The sequence below is a fragment of the Ambystoma mexicanum genome, chromosome 3p, assembly GCF_040938575.1.
Source record: "Ambystoma mexicanum isolate Mex_15411 chromosome 3p, UKY_AmexF1_1, whole genome shotgun sequence".
Classification (NCBI taxonomy): domain Eukaryota; kingdom Metazoa; phylum Chordata; class Amphibia; order Caudata; family Ambystomatidae; genus Ambystoma; species Ambystoma mexicanum.
Window position 1 is genome coordinate 826,767,690 of NC_090925.1, and position 16,139 is coordinate 826,783,828.

Here is a 16,139-nt window from a genome sequence, read left to right on the forward strand (position 1 = left end):
GAAATTGATAGTGAGAGTTGCCAATTGCGAACCTCAGGTATTTCCTGTGTTTGAGATGGATAGGCACATGAAATAAGCGTTCTGAAGGTCCAGAGATACCAACCAGTCCTGGAACTGAAGGGCCTGGAGGATCTGAGAAAGAGTGACCATCTTGAATTTGTCTTTCCTGAGGAATTTGTTCAATTCTCGCAAGTCCAAGATGGGTCTCAGTCCTCCGTCTTTCTTCGGAATGAGAAAGTAAGGGGAGTACCAGCCCTTGTTCCTCTCCGCTACAGGTACCGGTTCTATGGCACCTTTCTCTAGCAGGTCTAAAATTTCCTGCAAGAGGAGCGGATCTGGAGCTTTCTGAGAGCTGATCCCCGGGGGATGACTGAGGTATACGAAGGAAAGGTAGGCAGTAACCTTGGGCAACTGTTTCCAATGCCCAAGCATCTGACGTGATAGCCTGCCATACCGCCAGATGTTGAGTCAACCTGCCTCCTACAGGTGTCCTGTGAGGGAAGTCCTCAGAGTGGTTTTGTGGCGGCTGATGCAGATGCCGATGGTAAAGGGGCACCTGCTGTTGCTGCGGCTTTTGAATATCTACCTCGTCCACCTCGGGTAGTTCTTCTTTGTCCCCTTTGAGCCAGTCGTCCTCTACCTCTTCCAAATGCGGAGTAGAAGCGAAAGGACTTGCCCCTCGCAGAGGTTCCTGTGGGACGAAAAGGTGTCTGACGGATTGCAGCTCCTAGGGATTTTGCTGCTGCTTTTGAAGTTTGCAGTTTCTCTAAACTGTCATCCGCCTTTTTCCCGAACAAAGAAGAGCCATCGAATGGCATGTTCAAGAGCCTGGCTTGCACATCTGGGGCAAAACCAGACTTTCTCAACCAAGCGAATCTCCTGGTTGTTGTACTTGCCGCCATTGCTCTGCTGATACTGTCAGCCGAATCAATGCCCGTCTGGAGGGATTCGCACATAGCGTCTTTACCGTCCTGTATAATATTCAGGAACGCATCCCTTTCTTCTCCCTCCGGGATGCAGTGAGCCGCTGTAGAAGCACACTCCCAAAGTGTATGGCTGAATCTAGCAAGGGTGCAAGTAGCATTAACAGATTTTAACGCCATGCTACATGCCGAAAACACTTTCTTTGCCATAGCATCATATTTTTTATCGTCCCTGTCCTGAGGACGGTAGGATAAGCCGTCTTGACATCGGTAGAGGATGCTGCCTGTACCACCAGACTTTCTGGGGATGGGTGTTTAGACAAAAACTCCAGGTTTGTAGAGGATACCCTGTACTTTGTAGACAGTTTTTTATTTACTGCTGGTACGACATCTGGGGTTTCCCAGTTCGTCATAATCTTCCTCTGAAGAGCTTTATGAAAAGGCACCACAGGATCCTCCTGTGGGCCTTTGTCAAGAATATCCGTGAGGTCATCTTGTTGGAAAGATTGTGAAGGTGCAGACCACCCCATAAAATCTGTGATCCTGGCCAATAAGGCTCTATAGGGGGTTTCAGCATGCTCCCCCGGGTCTGGCCTAGCAAACTCCACCTCAGGGGAGGTGTATAACCCACTTGCCTCATTTAAGGAATCATGAAGATCCTTTAACCTGCGTTCTTCAGAGGAAAATTCCTCTCTAATTGGGGTTACAGGTCCCTGCAACTCAAATGTGTCTTCCTGTTCAGACAATTCACCCTCTTCCAATATTGAGGACATAGTTCTCAATTGTTCTGAACTCATAAAGGGTGTAAACCCCATTTCCAAGGCAGAGGGTGCCGAACTTGTCATAATCGGCCTCGAAAACGTCGATGTCGTCGAAGGCTTCGAGCGTGGCGTCGAAAACAAAGGCGGAGGTCTCGAAGACCTCAACAAAATTGGGATTCTACTCGACAATCTCGAAGCCATCGACGTCGAGGACCTGGGGATAGACACTGGGTGTGTCGTAACCGTGACTTTTCTTGGCGTCGACACCGGTGTCGAAGCTGGCGTCGAGTCGACAGACTCGTGTGTCGAAGGTCCCTTCGACAACGGCGTCGAAGACATCGACCTCGACGGAACTTTCGTTGACGGCGTCGATGCAACCTTCGAGGAAGGTTTGGAGGTCACAGTCCTCCTCGAGGGTTCGTGACGCGCTCGAGAGGTTTCCTTCGCCGGGTACTGCGACTCACAGCGTTTTTGACCTTCGGTTTTTCGACCCGAGCATCGCTCTCGGCAGTCTTCGAGGGGGTCGAGGCCGCTTTCTCGAAGACGCTCATCATATTTTTGCGGAATTCCTCCCACTCAGCCCGGGAACTATGTTTCGTGGGGCACGGGATTCTCTTTGGCGAAACAGAGGAAGAGGAAGACAGAGAAGGGGATCTTCGACGTCTCCTCTTCATGTGCTTCGATCTCGAGGAGTGATGAGACCCACTCCGAGATCTGGAGCGCGAATGGTGACGAGGAGACGAATGTCTCGACTTCGTCGACGAAGAAGAAGCTTTAAAAGTCTTACCTTTCTCCAGCTTCCCCCTACGCTCCCTTCAGGGCCTTAGCTGTCATGGACATACAGTCCTCGCACTCCGAACAATGGTGTTCAGCTCCCAAACACCACAGACAAACTCTGTGAGGGTCAGTCAGCGACATCTTTTTCCCACAATCTCGGCATTTTTTGAAGCCGGATCGAGGAGTTGTCGGTTCCGAAGAAGCCATCGAGTACGGATCGAATAACTCGAGGTAAATAGGTTTAACCTGACAAAACTGAGCAACAGTATTCCGAGGCACTGAGTACGCGCGGAAAAACGGAACTGTAGCAACGGGCGCTGCGCGCCGCCTTTATAGCCAGGATGACGTCGGCGTCGATACGGCGGCTGTCGAGGGACATCGTCTCGAAGGACGTCGACGCGCAGCGCCCTCTAGAGAGAAACATTTTTCCGAGGCCAGCAGAGCTGGAAGGAGATATCTAAGATGAGGAATACGTCGGAGGACACAATCCCTTCGAAAGAATGTTATTAGGGGGAAAGTAACTTGTTCTTCGAATGGATTTTGTCCTCCCACGTATTACTCATCTTTGATAGACTCCCAAAGCAGTATCAGATTTGGTGGAGGGAGTAAGAATTTAGTTTAACGGTTTCCATGAACCGAATGCAGGACTGCTTTTCCAAAGCTCCCATTCTGACTGAGGGAAGACTCCAGGCAGTAATGTTTTGTGAACGTGTGAAAGGTAGACCACGTTGCTGCCTCACAAACAATTTTATATCGGTACACCCCTTTGCAGGGCTGCAGAGGTAGCCATGCCCCTGGTGGAATGGGCCCTTAATCCTTCAGGAGGATCCTTGCCTGCCAGTCTAACATTCCGAAATTGCCAGAGTGATCCACCTGGATAAGGTCGGTTTAGTAACAGCCTGACCCAGTTTGTGGCCTGTATAGCCAATGAAAAGCTGAACAATTTTCTGCCCTACGTGAAAATCAGAAATGATTTTGGGTAAGAATGAAGTTTTAACCCTCAGAAAAAATCTATCCTTATGGAAGATAGTAAAGGGTGGCTTGAATGAAAGTGCCTGTGATTCACACACTCTACAGGCTGTAGATAGAGCTACCAAGAAAATGGTTTTAAAAGTTAACAACCTCAGTGGACATGAGTGTAAAGGTTCAAAAGGTGCACCAGACATTTTAGTACCAGATTAAGGTCCCAAATTGGAACCTAGAAATAAGATGGGGTAGGGCGGGGAGAAGGGGAGGAGGAGAGGGGGGACACACATTGGTGACTCCCTTTAGAAATTGTGTCATCAGTGGAATCTTGAAATATGAACATTCCCCTGGGGGTGCTTAAAGATGGATAGCGCTGCCAAATATCCCTTAATAATTCCAACCTGGAGCCCCAGATTGGCTAAGGATAGTAGAAAGGGTAACACCTCAGGTGTGTTGCACAGAAAAGGGTCTACATTCTTGTCTCTGCACCAGTTGTATAACTTTTTCCAACAGCAACGGTACAAAGACTTTGTTGCTGGCCTTCTGGAAGAAAGCAAAAGCTCTATTACGTCAACCAAGCGTGAAGACTGAGTGTTTTGACCTCTGGATGGAGAACCTGACACTCCGCTCGCGAGAGAAGGTCCTCTCTTAGTGGAAGACATATTGGAGGGCAGATGGACATGTGCAGAAGGTTCGGGTACCATGTCCTCCTGGCCCAATCCGGGGCAACTAGAATCATGCGTTTTGCAAACTTTCTCAACCTCCTGATCACATGAGGAATGACGGAGACTGAAGGAAACGCGTACAGGAGTGGAAACTCCCAGTCCATGAACTCAAATCTCCTCTTGGGGGAAATTCCCTGAGCAGTACAGTTCGCACTTCCGGTTGACTATGGTCATGAACAGATCCACTTGAGGGGTTCCCCAAAAGGTGAAGACCTCTTCAAGGACTTAGTGAGCTAGATCCCACTCATGGGGGACTGTGCTCTGCCTGCTGGGAGCGTCTGCCGTCGTGTTCTGCTCTGCAGCTAGGTGTTCTCCTCTTCAGCTAGGTGAACTGGCAATAGAGAGATTTCATCTTGTATTGCCCAGTACCATAGCTGCATTGCCTCGGCACAGTGGTAGTGACCCTACACATCCTCTCTTGTTGAGGTAGTACATGGCAACTGTGTTGTCAGTCATTATCAGAACATGCTTTCTCCGTACAGTGGACAGAAAGGCCTTCAGCGTTAGTCTGATTGCCCTCAGCTCCAAACGATTGATATGTAGTTTGGACTCCAATGGAGACCAACTACTGCTGTCAGATCGTTGGTGTGGGCTCCCCAACCCGTGAGTGCGGCGTCCGTTACTACTGTCATCTCCGGCCATGGTTGCCAAAAGGGTTCTCCCTTCAGAATGTTGTCCTCGCAGGCCCACCCCAGAAGATCATGTGCGACTCTGCTTGGAACCTGAAGTAGGTCTGACATCTTTCCTGAGAACTGGGACCATTGAATTCCGAGGGCCCATTAAAAGGATCTCATTCTCAGGTCGGCCTCTGGCACGAGAAAAATGTGGTATGCCATTAGGTCGAGCAACCTTACAAACTTTTCTTTTTTTTTTTTTTTAAAATCGAAAGGCCGGGTGACACTGGCCACTTTGTGACCATCTGTAGAATGTCTTGAGCCCTCACCTCGGGTGGTAAGCTCTTTCCCAAAGGATGTATCCAGAACAGCTACGATGAATTGGAGTTTCTGAGAAGGAGTCACGTGTGACTTCTTGTAATTAAGGGAGAAGCCCAGTCTGAGAAGGGAGTGGCAGGTGACAGATCCAGGACTTGTTCGAGAGAACGTACTGTGATCAGCCAATCGTCCAGGTAGGGTTAGACGTGAATCCCGCTCTCCTGAGACTCGCTGCCACTATCGCCATCAGTTTGGTGAAAAACATCAGGACTGAGGTCAGCACGAATGGCAGCCTCAAAATTGATAATGAGAACCGCCAACTGCAAAACTCAGGTTTTTTCTGTGCTTGAGATGGATTGGCACATGAAAATAAGCATCCTGAAGGTCCAATGACACCATGCTACCCTGGAGTTGGAGGGCCTGAAGGATCTGAGAAAGCGTGACCATCTTGAACTGGTCCTTCCTGAGGCACTTGTTCAAATATCTCAAGTCCAAGATGGGTCTCAGTCCTCTGTTCTTCTTGGGTATTAGAAAATAAGGGGAATACCAACCCTTGTTCCTTTTTTTATTTATTTATTTATTTATTTATTTCACATTTATAAAGCGCTCACACAGCCCGCAGGCATCGAGGCGCTGTTACAGGAATTGTCTTTTTTGTTTTTCTTAGTTGCGTAATTGTGTGGTTTTTTTTTCTTCTTAGTTATGTATTTATAACGCGCTTAAACACCGAAAGGTTTCTAAGCGCGGACCCGGGGATCGAACCTGTTGTTGCTCCGTGTCGTCTTGCTTCCAAGACGCGCACGCTGCCGCTGAGCTATCCTCCCGGGACAGCTACAGTTCCTCTCAGCTACATGCACTGGTTCTATCGCACCTTTCTCCAGCAGGTTTAAAATTTCCCGCACAAGGAGCGGATCTGGAATCCTCAAAGAGTGGTTCTGGTTCCCCCGGTGGATTGTTCTATAAAAGGAAGGCAGTAACTGTGGGATACGGTTTCCAAGGCCCAAGCATCAAAAGTCATGTCTTGCCATTGTTCTAGATGCCGAGACAGTCTGCCCCACCACTGGTGAACTGTAACTCAAGACCACAGAGGGGTTTTGAGGCGGCTGATGCAGTGGCCAATGGTAAAGAATCCCCTGCTTGAGCTGGCTTTGCACCGCTTCCTCGTCCACTACAAGGAAATCTCCTTTGGCCCATTTAACTGGCCATTCCTCGCACCCTTCCAACTGAGTAGTAGCGAAAGGATAAACCCCTCCAAGGTTTTCCACTAGGTTGAAAAGGCTGAGGTTGCCTAATAGTGGCACCTAAAGATTTGGCCACTGCCTTCAAGGTCTGCAACCTCAAGACTCTAGTCGGCCTCAATGCCAAAAAGGTGAAACCTGTCAAAGGGCATGTTGAGAAGTTTGGATTGCACATCCAGTGCAAAACCAGACTTCCGCAACCATGCAAACCTGTGCATAACAGTGCTAGTAGCCATGGCTCTGCTGATGCTATCAGCAGAATCCAAACCTGACTGCAGAGACTTGCAAATAGCTTCTTTGCCGTCTCTAACTATGGCTAAGAACACGTCTCTCTCAGTCCCTTCAGGAATGTGCTCTGCCGCCATGGAAATGTAGTCGCATAGAGTGAACAAACTTTGCAAGGGCACATGTGGAGTTGGCAGATTTCGAGTGCCATAATCCCTGCGGAAAATACCTTCCTTGCCCATCCATCTACTCTTGTCATCCCTATATGGAGGATGGCAGGCTAAGCTGCTTGCTTAGATGTTTCAGTAGCTGCCTGCACCACCAGACTCTCTAGAGTGGGGTGTTTCGACAGGTAGTTTGGGGTCACTACTGGAGGGACAGTAGTTCTTGGTCAAGTTTTTATTTACAACCAAAATGTTTTTCGGTTTTTCCCAATTCGTTGCTACCGATTTCCGCAAGGCAATGTGAAACGGTAATATGGGATCCGACTGAGGATCCTTAACTAAGATGTCCGTTAGATCATCTTGTTCGAACGGCAATGGAGGTCTACTCCAACCCATGTAATCCACTACTTTAGGCATGAGTTCTCTGCAGGACATATATGCATGTTACTGAGCCTCTGGCTCCCAACTCAGGTGAGGTATCCACCCCACTTGCAGTCTGTAGGTTGTCATAGAGGTCTCTCAACCTTGACTCCTATGCAATAAAACTCTCGTACATTTGGCATAACAAACTGGAAACCAAATTGGAGCCTCTTCATCTGACTGCTTATTCTCTTCATAAATGGAATAAAGACTTAAAATAATCTTTCCTGGGTAATGGTACATAGGTTTTCTAAGGAATTCGAAATTTTGTGAATAATAGGTTGGACGCTGGAAGAGTCGTCAAAACTTTAATTGGTGCCATAGATCTTACTGGGGGGCTCAGCGTTGATGGCGCAACTGGCAATGATGGCGCAGCTGGCGTCGATGTCGAGGGCGTTGACGACCATGACTTGTGCTTCTAGCTCAACTGATCCTTCATTGAGACTTCATCAGATCGAGAGCTCTCGATGTGGATCGAGCCTTCGTCTCGGCCTCGAGGTTGAGCCCTTGACTTCGCAGCTTCTTTCGAAGGTGAGGGAGGAGCATGGCTTGAAGGCTTTTGTTTTTCAAATATTTTGGAACATCTCTGCTCGGAAGGCCTCCCATACGGCCTGAGTGGACTTTTTTGGTTGGGCAAGAAACTCTCTTTGGGGAAGCGTCCGATGACTAAGTAGCCCTAGGGCGCCTTCTGTTCAACTTCTTGGAGGACGAAGAAGAATGGTGGGAACCACTCCTCGATCTCAACCGCTTGTTCTTCCTCCGAGGAGACTTGCAGATCGACTCGTCAGTCAAAGGTTTCTTAGTAGGGGTAGGAGATTTAGGGATTCGACCTTCCTTCAACTTCCCCTTATGTTCCTTCAAGGCCTTTCCAGTCATAGACTAGCAGTTGGAGCAGTCCGAGATGTTATGCTCCGCCCGAGGCACCATGAACAGATTTGATGGGGATCGGTCAAAGACATTTTCGACCCACAATCCTGACACTTTTTGAACCCAGTCTTTGGGGTTTTCGGTATCGATGAAGACGACAAGTCACCACGAAAGTGAAGAAGCGCACTGTATTTCTTAAAGCTAAAGCTGTCGTGGAAAAACGGAACTGAAGCCAACGGGCGCTGCGCATTCTATATATGCCTTTGATTACATCATCCTGGAGACCGAGGCCTTCGAGGGACATCCAGTCAATACCATCGACGCACAGCACCCTCAGCCGAAAAGAACATTCTGAAGGAGCTGAAGCTGGACATCATATATAAAGATGAGGAATATGTGGGAGGACATAATCCATTCAAACAAGATACACAAAAGTCCATTTCCAAACAAACAAGGGGTCAGTTCCTGACCCCAGAGTGACCTGGGAAGCGTTTTAAGACTTTATAAGAGGGTACTGCATCTCAAGGGATAGAAGGGATCTGAAATCTGTGCGCACCACAAAGGCAAGTCTAGAGGGGGAGATTATAGAATTGGAACGGAAGCAGATATTGTGCTGGGATCCAGAGGTGCCAAAGAATCTACGAGAAAAGAGACAGGAACATACAGATGTGGCGGGAAGGGAGGAGAAATATCTAGATATGATATGATATACGATTTGGCATTCATAACGCGCCTATACACAAGTGTTTCAAGGCACGACAAGACAAGGGAGGGGGAATGGAGAGAAGACCGACACCAGTCTTACTAGGCCAGGTGAAACAGATCGCGCAAGAGCAAGGGAGCACCTGATAGTGGCGACCACCTATGGTGAAGGGGACAGACCTAGTCATACTCTAGCCAGAGCGCTATGAAGGGAGAGCCTTGAGCTAGAGAATCCCAAGTGAAATCGGTCAGGAATCTCCAGAAAGATCAATGAGTTATTCCAAGACTATGCACAACCCAAACAAATGTGACATCAGGAGAAATAGGGCTATTCCTGGATCGCATTGAGCTAGGCTGGTTAGACCCTGCCCAAGCAGATCTTCTAAACTCCCATGCAGCCGTCTGAGGAGCTACGTCGCATGATCATGTCTCTCCCGAACGGAAAAGCCACGAGGATGGATGGCATTACTGCAGAGATGTACAAAGAGTATGCACAACTACTGGCCCCACCATCTATGTCGTATGTACGAACACTCCAGGTCATCTGGACTTCCAGAATCAAACAGGACAGCATTAGTCACACTGCTCTTACAGCCTGAGAAAGAACCCCGCCGGTGCGCCTTTTATATTGACCCTGATAAATACAGACAACAAGATCACTGCTAAATTACTAGCCGACAAGCTACTCACACATATGCCGGCCTTAATCCTCCCGGTCCAGGCAGGATTTATCCCAGGTAGGTCCACTCAATATAACCTAAGATGTCGATTTTCTTTAATCAACAAAGCAAACGATGGGAGGCGCTGATGAGCAGCCGTCGGATGCAGACGTAGAAACCCACTGCTCCGTCGGTGCTGCCTATATCCTGCAAATATCCTGCCTTTTGAGGGGAGATAACCAAGTGGAAACGATACCCAAAGAGATGGGAACGCACCCACACTACTCTCTCGAAGCTTTGTGGAAAATCGGAGCTGCTTTGGGCTCACAGCACTGTCTGAACACTCGCTACAAGTCTGTGCGAAGGGAAACCAGCAACGTCTGCAGAAGAATAAGTTACTTACCAACTGTAACGTTCTTTCGACTGGCTGTTCATCCCACTTATTACTCATCTTAGGTATCTTGCCTCCTAGCTCTGCTGCATCGGAAAGAATTTTCACCAGAGGGCGCTGTGCTCGAAGCCGCAGAGTTGAAGTCCCTCGGGTCAAAGTCATCCGCAGCATGAAGGGCTTGAGCCGCGCCCGTCACCTCAGTTCTGTTTTTACGGTGTTAATGGTTGCATCAGTTGATCAGGCTTTCATAGTCCCTTGGCTCTTAAGGAAGTTCAAGTGTAACTGGCGTAAACTGTACGGGTAGGTTGGGAGGGTTGATGAGGAATACGTGGGAGGAACATCCAGTCGAAAGAACGTTACAGTTGGTAAGTAACTTGTTCTTCGAATGGATTGTGTGCTCCAATTTATTCCTCATCTTAGATAGGCTCCCAAAGCAGTAATAATTTGGAGGAGGAAGTACCAGAAATGTCAATCATGGACTGAATGAAGGATGGCTTTTGCAAATAAGCCTCCTTGATATGATGTAAAGTCCAAGCAGTAATGCTTCACAAAAGTGTGCATGGATGACCAGGTGGCCGCAGCACAAATATCCTCCACCGGAACATCCCTCTGAAGATCCGTAGAAGTTGCCATGCCTCTGGTTGATTGAGCCCTTAGCACATCTAGAGGCTCTTTCCCAGCCAATTTGTAGCATTCCGAGACTGCTAGAATTATCCATCTGGATAGTTTGCTTAGACACTCCAAGGTCCAATTTGTGTCCTGTATATCCAACAAATAGTTGGACACATTGTCAGAAATTTTCCAGTCTAGAAATATAGGAACTGAGAGCCCTTTTTGGGTCCAGTCTATGCAATCTCTCCTCTTTACTTGCATGTGAAGGAGGGCAAAAAGAAGGTAAGGTAATCTTCTGTGACAGGTGGACATCAGAGACTATTTTAGGTAAGAAGGATGTTTGACCTTTAGAATGACCTTGACCCTATGGAAAATGATGTGAGGAGGATTACAAGAGAGTGCCTGCAACACACTCACCCTGCGGGCTGATGTTATAGCCAGTAGCAAAATTGTTTTCAAAGTGAAGAGCCTTAACGGGCAAGAATGTAAATGCTCAAAAGGGGCACAATTCTAAATTCTAAATTTAAATCCCAGGTGGGAACCTGAAAAGGCGTTGGAGGGCACACATTTGTCAGCCCTTTTAGAAACTGGGTAACTAAAGGCATTTTAAAATAAGAAATCTCTTCCGAGGAGTGCTTGAAGATAGATAGCGCTGCTAAGTATCCTTTAATAGTGCCAACTTGGAGCCCCAAATTGGCTTAGTGTAAAAGGAAAGAAAGCACTGTCGGAGTATTACATAAGAATGGGTCCACATTCTTATCCCTGCACCAGATACTGAACTTGTTCCGACGACACTGATAAAGGGATTTTGTTGCTGGCCTCCTGGCCGAAAGCAAAATCTCCATTATGTCATCCGGGAGGTCCCAATCCTTATATCTCATCCTCTCGGAAACCATGCGTGAAGGCTGAGTGTCTTGACCTCTGGATGGAGAACCCGACCCTCCTCTATCAAGAGAAGATCATCTCTTTGATGAAGACTAATTGGAGGGCAGATGGACATGTCCAGAAGGTCCGGGTACCACATCCTCCTGGCCCAATCCGGGGCAATAAGGATCATGGTTTTCCTGAACTTTCTCAACCTCCAGATTACATGAGGAATTGCGGGGACTGGAGGAAACGCGTATAGGAGTGGAAATACCCAGTCCACCACGAACGGGTCTCCTAGAGCTCCTCTTGGGGGGCATTCCCTTGAGCAGTACAGTTTGCATTTCCTGTTGACACTGGTCGCGAACAGATCCAATTGAGGGGTTCACCAAAGGGCGAAGATCTCTTGAAGGACTTCCTGCCCTAGTTCCCACTCGTGAGAGACTGCTCTGCCTGCTCAGAGTGTCCGCTGCCATGTTCTGCTCTCCGGCTAGCTGAACTACAGACAGATTCCTTCTTGCATTGCTCAGAACCAGAGCTGCATTACCTCCCTGCACAGTGGTAGTGATCCTACGCCTCCTCTTTTGTTGAGATAGTACATGGCCACTGTGTTGTCCGTCATTATCAGGACATTCTTTCCCCGTACAGAGGACAGAAAGGCCTTTAGCGCTAGTCTGATTGCTCTCAGCTCCAAAAGGTTGATGAGTAGTTTGGACTCCGATGGAGACCAACGACTGCCGATTGTCAGATTGTTGGTGTGGGCTCCCCACCCCGTGAGTGAGGCGTCCGTCACTACCGTTATCTCCGGCCATGGTTGCCAAAAAGATTCTCCCCTGAGGATATTTTCCTTGCAAGCCTACAATAGAAGATCTTGAGCCACTCTGGCCGGGACTTGCAGAAGATCTGGCATCTCCCCCGAAACTTGGGACCATTGAGTCCTGAGGGCCCATTGAAGGGATCTCCTCCTCAATCTGCCCTCTGGCACCAGAAAAATGCAGGATGCCATGGTGGCCTAGCAACCTTAGAAAAACAAAGGCCGGCAGATGTTGGGCATTTTGAAAATTTGTTACCATCTGCAGAATGTGGTGAGAGCTCTCCTTGGGAGGCGATGCTTTCCCTGAGGAAGTATCCAGGACTGCTCCGATGAATTGGAGTCTTTGGCTTGCAATCATTTGCGACTTCTTGTAACTGGGGGAGAAGCCCAGTCTGTGTAAGAAGTGGCAGGTCATGGCCAGATATTCCTGGGCTCTTTCGGTGAACTTGCCCTGATTAGCCAATCGTACAGGTATGGGTAGACGTGAATCCCCGCCCGCCCCTCCCGAGACTCGCTGCCACGACCACCATCAGCTTGGTGAAAACCCTCAGGAGGAGGTCAGCCCAAATGGCAGAACCCGAAACTGATAGTGAGAACCGCAAACCACAAACCTCAAGTACTTTCTGTGCTTGAGATGGATTGGCACATGAAAGTAAGCATCCCGAAGGTCCAACGAAACTAGCCAGTCCTGAATCTGAAGAGCCTGAAGGATCATAGAAACGGTCACCATCTTGAACTTGTCCTTCCTGAGGAATTTGCTCAAATTTCTTAAGTCCAAGATGGGTCTCAATCCTCTGTCCTTTTTGGGAATGAGGAAATACGTGGAGTACCAACCCTTGTTCGTCTGCACTACAGGTACATATTCTAGTGCACCTTTCACTAGCAGGTTGAAATCTCCTGTACAAGGAGCAGATCTGGAATTTTGACAGAATTGGCTCCCGGTGGGTGATCTTGAGGTCTTTGTTGAAAAGGAAGGCAGTAACCATGAGTCACTACCTCTAGCGCCCAGGCATCTGAAGTAACGCCCCGCCATTCGTTCAGATACAGAGTGATCCTGCCTCCCACCGGGGTCTTGTGGGTGAAGACCTCAGAGTGGATTTGCGGCCGCTGAGGAGGAAGTAGCCGCTGCTGGGGCTGATCTAGCACTGTTCCCTTTTCCAACACGAGAGGATTCTCTATTTGGGCCTCCAGGAAGATGACCCTGCGTAGGAGTGTTCCTGAGGCTGTCTTATAGCGGCGCTGAGCAATTTAGCTGCCGCTTTTCGAGGTCTGCAGCTTCTCCAAGCTCTCGTCCACTTTGCTGCCGAACAGCCTCAAGCCGTCAAATGGCATATTAAGTAATGCGGACTGCACATCAGGTGCGTAGCCAGATTTTCTCAGCCATGCAAATCTGCGTAGGACCGTGCTAGATGCCATGGACCTGCTTACAATATCAGCCGTGTCCAATCCTGACTGGAGGCCTTCCTCCATAGCCTCCTTTCTATCTTTCACTATCGCAAGGAAACCATCCCGTTCCTCACCCTCCGGGATGTGTTCAGCCACTGGTGTCATACAATCCAACAGGGTGTATGTAAATCTTGGCAAAGTGCAAGTTACATTTGTGGATTTAAGGGCCATGCTGCCCGAAGAGAAGACTTTCCCGGCCCAAGCATCGTTTTTTCTGTCATCCCGGTCAGGTGGTATCGAAGGATAAGCTGACTGCCTAGTAGAGGTAACAACCTGTACCACCAAGCTCTCTGGCGAGCGATGCTTAGATTGGTACTCAGGATCTGATGAGGATGGCCTGTACTTTCCCACAAACATTTTCTTAACTGCAGGCCCAGAATCTGGGGTATCCCAAGTTGCCATCACCCTTTTTTGCGGTGCCTTATGAAAAGGGAGGACAGGGTCCCTTTGAGGTCCCTCATTAAGGATGTCTGTCATATCGTCCTGGTCGAATCTTGGGGAAGGTGTTTTCCATCCCATGAAGTCAATGACTCTTCCCATTAGGTTTCTATACTCGAGGTGTGCATGACCTGCAGGGTCTGGTCTCTCAAACTCTACTTCAGGTGAAGTATCTAGGCCACTGGCTGACGGAGGGCAGTCAAAGACCAGCCATTTTAGAATTTAGTTCTACTAGTTCCTCAGGAACCTGCTTGGTTCCAAATCTAAACCCAGCTAAAGTAACATCCTCTTCAGAGCACTGTTTCCCAAAGATAGAGGACATAGATTTGAAAAATTCTTGCCTGGGTTGAGACTGGAAGATGTTTTCTGGTAAAGGGGGTGGCATTGGCCTAGGTATAGACATAGGCGTCGATTTTGGCATTGGGATTAAAGAATGCCTCAACAAAGGCATTGAAGGTGTCGATGGTATGGACGCTGGCTTCAACATTTTCGAACGAGGCTTCAACGTCGTCGAGGGAGGCCTCAACACTGTTGCGGAAGGTATCGATGCCATCTTCGATCGCGGCCTCGATGCTGTCGAAGGCTGCGTCGAGTCGATATTCGACTTCAACGTCGACACCATTTTGACCTTTGACCTCCGTTACCCCCGATTTATGCATTGGTGGTTTCATGCTTTTTTCGTAAGTGTCGGAGAACTTTCCTCTGATGACACCCTCGACTTTTTGTTGGATCTCGCATGCTTTGTTTTTGATTTCCCTCTGTCACCTTTGGAGTGGACAGTGGCATGCTCTTTCGAGGGGGTATGGGACGTTTTCTCGAAAAAGTTAAGCCTCAAAGCCCTAAAGGCCTCCCATTTTTCAGGGGAATCGTGCTTGGAAGGATAGGAAATAACCCTTCTCTCAGACGAAGAGGAAAAAGATCTAGGATGTCGCTTCTTCGATTTTTTTGGACGAAGACTAGGAGGATTTCCTCGAGCGACTCTTAGACCTCTATCTCCTCGACCCGTGTTGAGACTTTCCGCTCGAGCCTCCTGAATTTCTATCTTTCAGAAGACTTATAAGATTCCTCCCCCACCGCCAGCTTACCTTTCCGTTAGCCTGACAGGAACTACATTCGTCAACCCGATGGTCAGGGCTCAAACACCAAAGGCAATTGCGATGCAGGTCGGTAATCGACATTTTTCTACAACACTTCAGACATTCTTTAAAACCTGTCTTGGGTGTGGTTTGAATCGATGACAAGGACATTTCAGCGAAGAAAAACTGATGCGCCATTTTGTGTCACGAAGCAGTGCTCGGAAAAACGGAACTGAGGTAACGGGCGTGGCTCGAGACATTTATACTGCGGATGACATCGACGGAGGCCCTCGAGGGACTTAAAATACGCGGCTTCGAGCACAGCGCCCTCTGGTGAAAAAGTTTTCCGAAGCAGCAGAGCTGGGAGACAAGATATCTGAATGGGGTTACGTGGGAGGACACAATCCATTCGAAAGGAAGAGCATCACTGGGCCGCCATGGAGGAAATGACAAAACCAGTCGCCTAGATTGAGCCCCACCCCACCCCTGAATTCAACCAGCAGTGTGGACCTGTGGGGGTGCTCGACTGGCGGGAAGCGGAGACGAGACACTGATTACCAGGCTGGGTTGTCAAGGGGTGCCAGAGGCACGATGATACTTATTCATAAACAAGTGCATTTTCAGATCACAAAAGTATGGGCCGATCCCTGTGGCCGATTTGAGGTGGTGCTCGGAGACATGTGGGGGGGAGCAGTGGGGCCTTATCGCAGCATACGCCCCCCACACTTACAAAGAAGCTCCTCATTGAGCTACAAATGAGATTGCTGGAAGAACGAGTAGATTCATGGGCCCTGAGAGGGGACTTTACCAAGGTAATGGAGGTAGCCAGTGACAGATCACACAGGCGGAATAGGATCCGGGGCAACACAACCACACTATACACCTTCCCGGAAGCAAGGGGACTGACACCTAGAGGACATTGCACGCCACCAACACTGGGTTCTCGTTTTATTCCAATGCACACAGGACATTTTCAAGTATCGACTAGGCTTTCATCCCGCGGAATATGTCACATCGGCAGAATTCTTAGCGAGAGGAATTTCGGACCACTCCCCCTGCTGATAACTTTGAAAGGCACACATCACAAACCAGACGCCACTTGGCGCCTGAATACATATTGCTTGGGTTGCATGAAATCG

The 16,139-nt window shown here is 48.7% G+C and overlaps 1 protein-coding gene across 2 annotated transcripts in view; it reads right to left on the minus strand.

The window, feature by feature from the left end:
• The window catches only part of KAT8 (lysine acetyltransferase 8), a 1,009,124-nt gene that overhangs the window by 499,281 nt on the left and 493,704 nt on the right, over positions 1–16,139 (minus strand). The gene's annotated exons all lie outside the window — the stretch shown is intronic.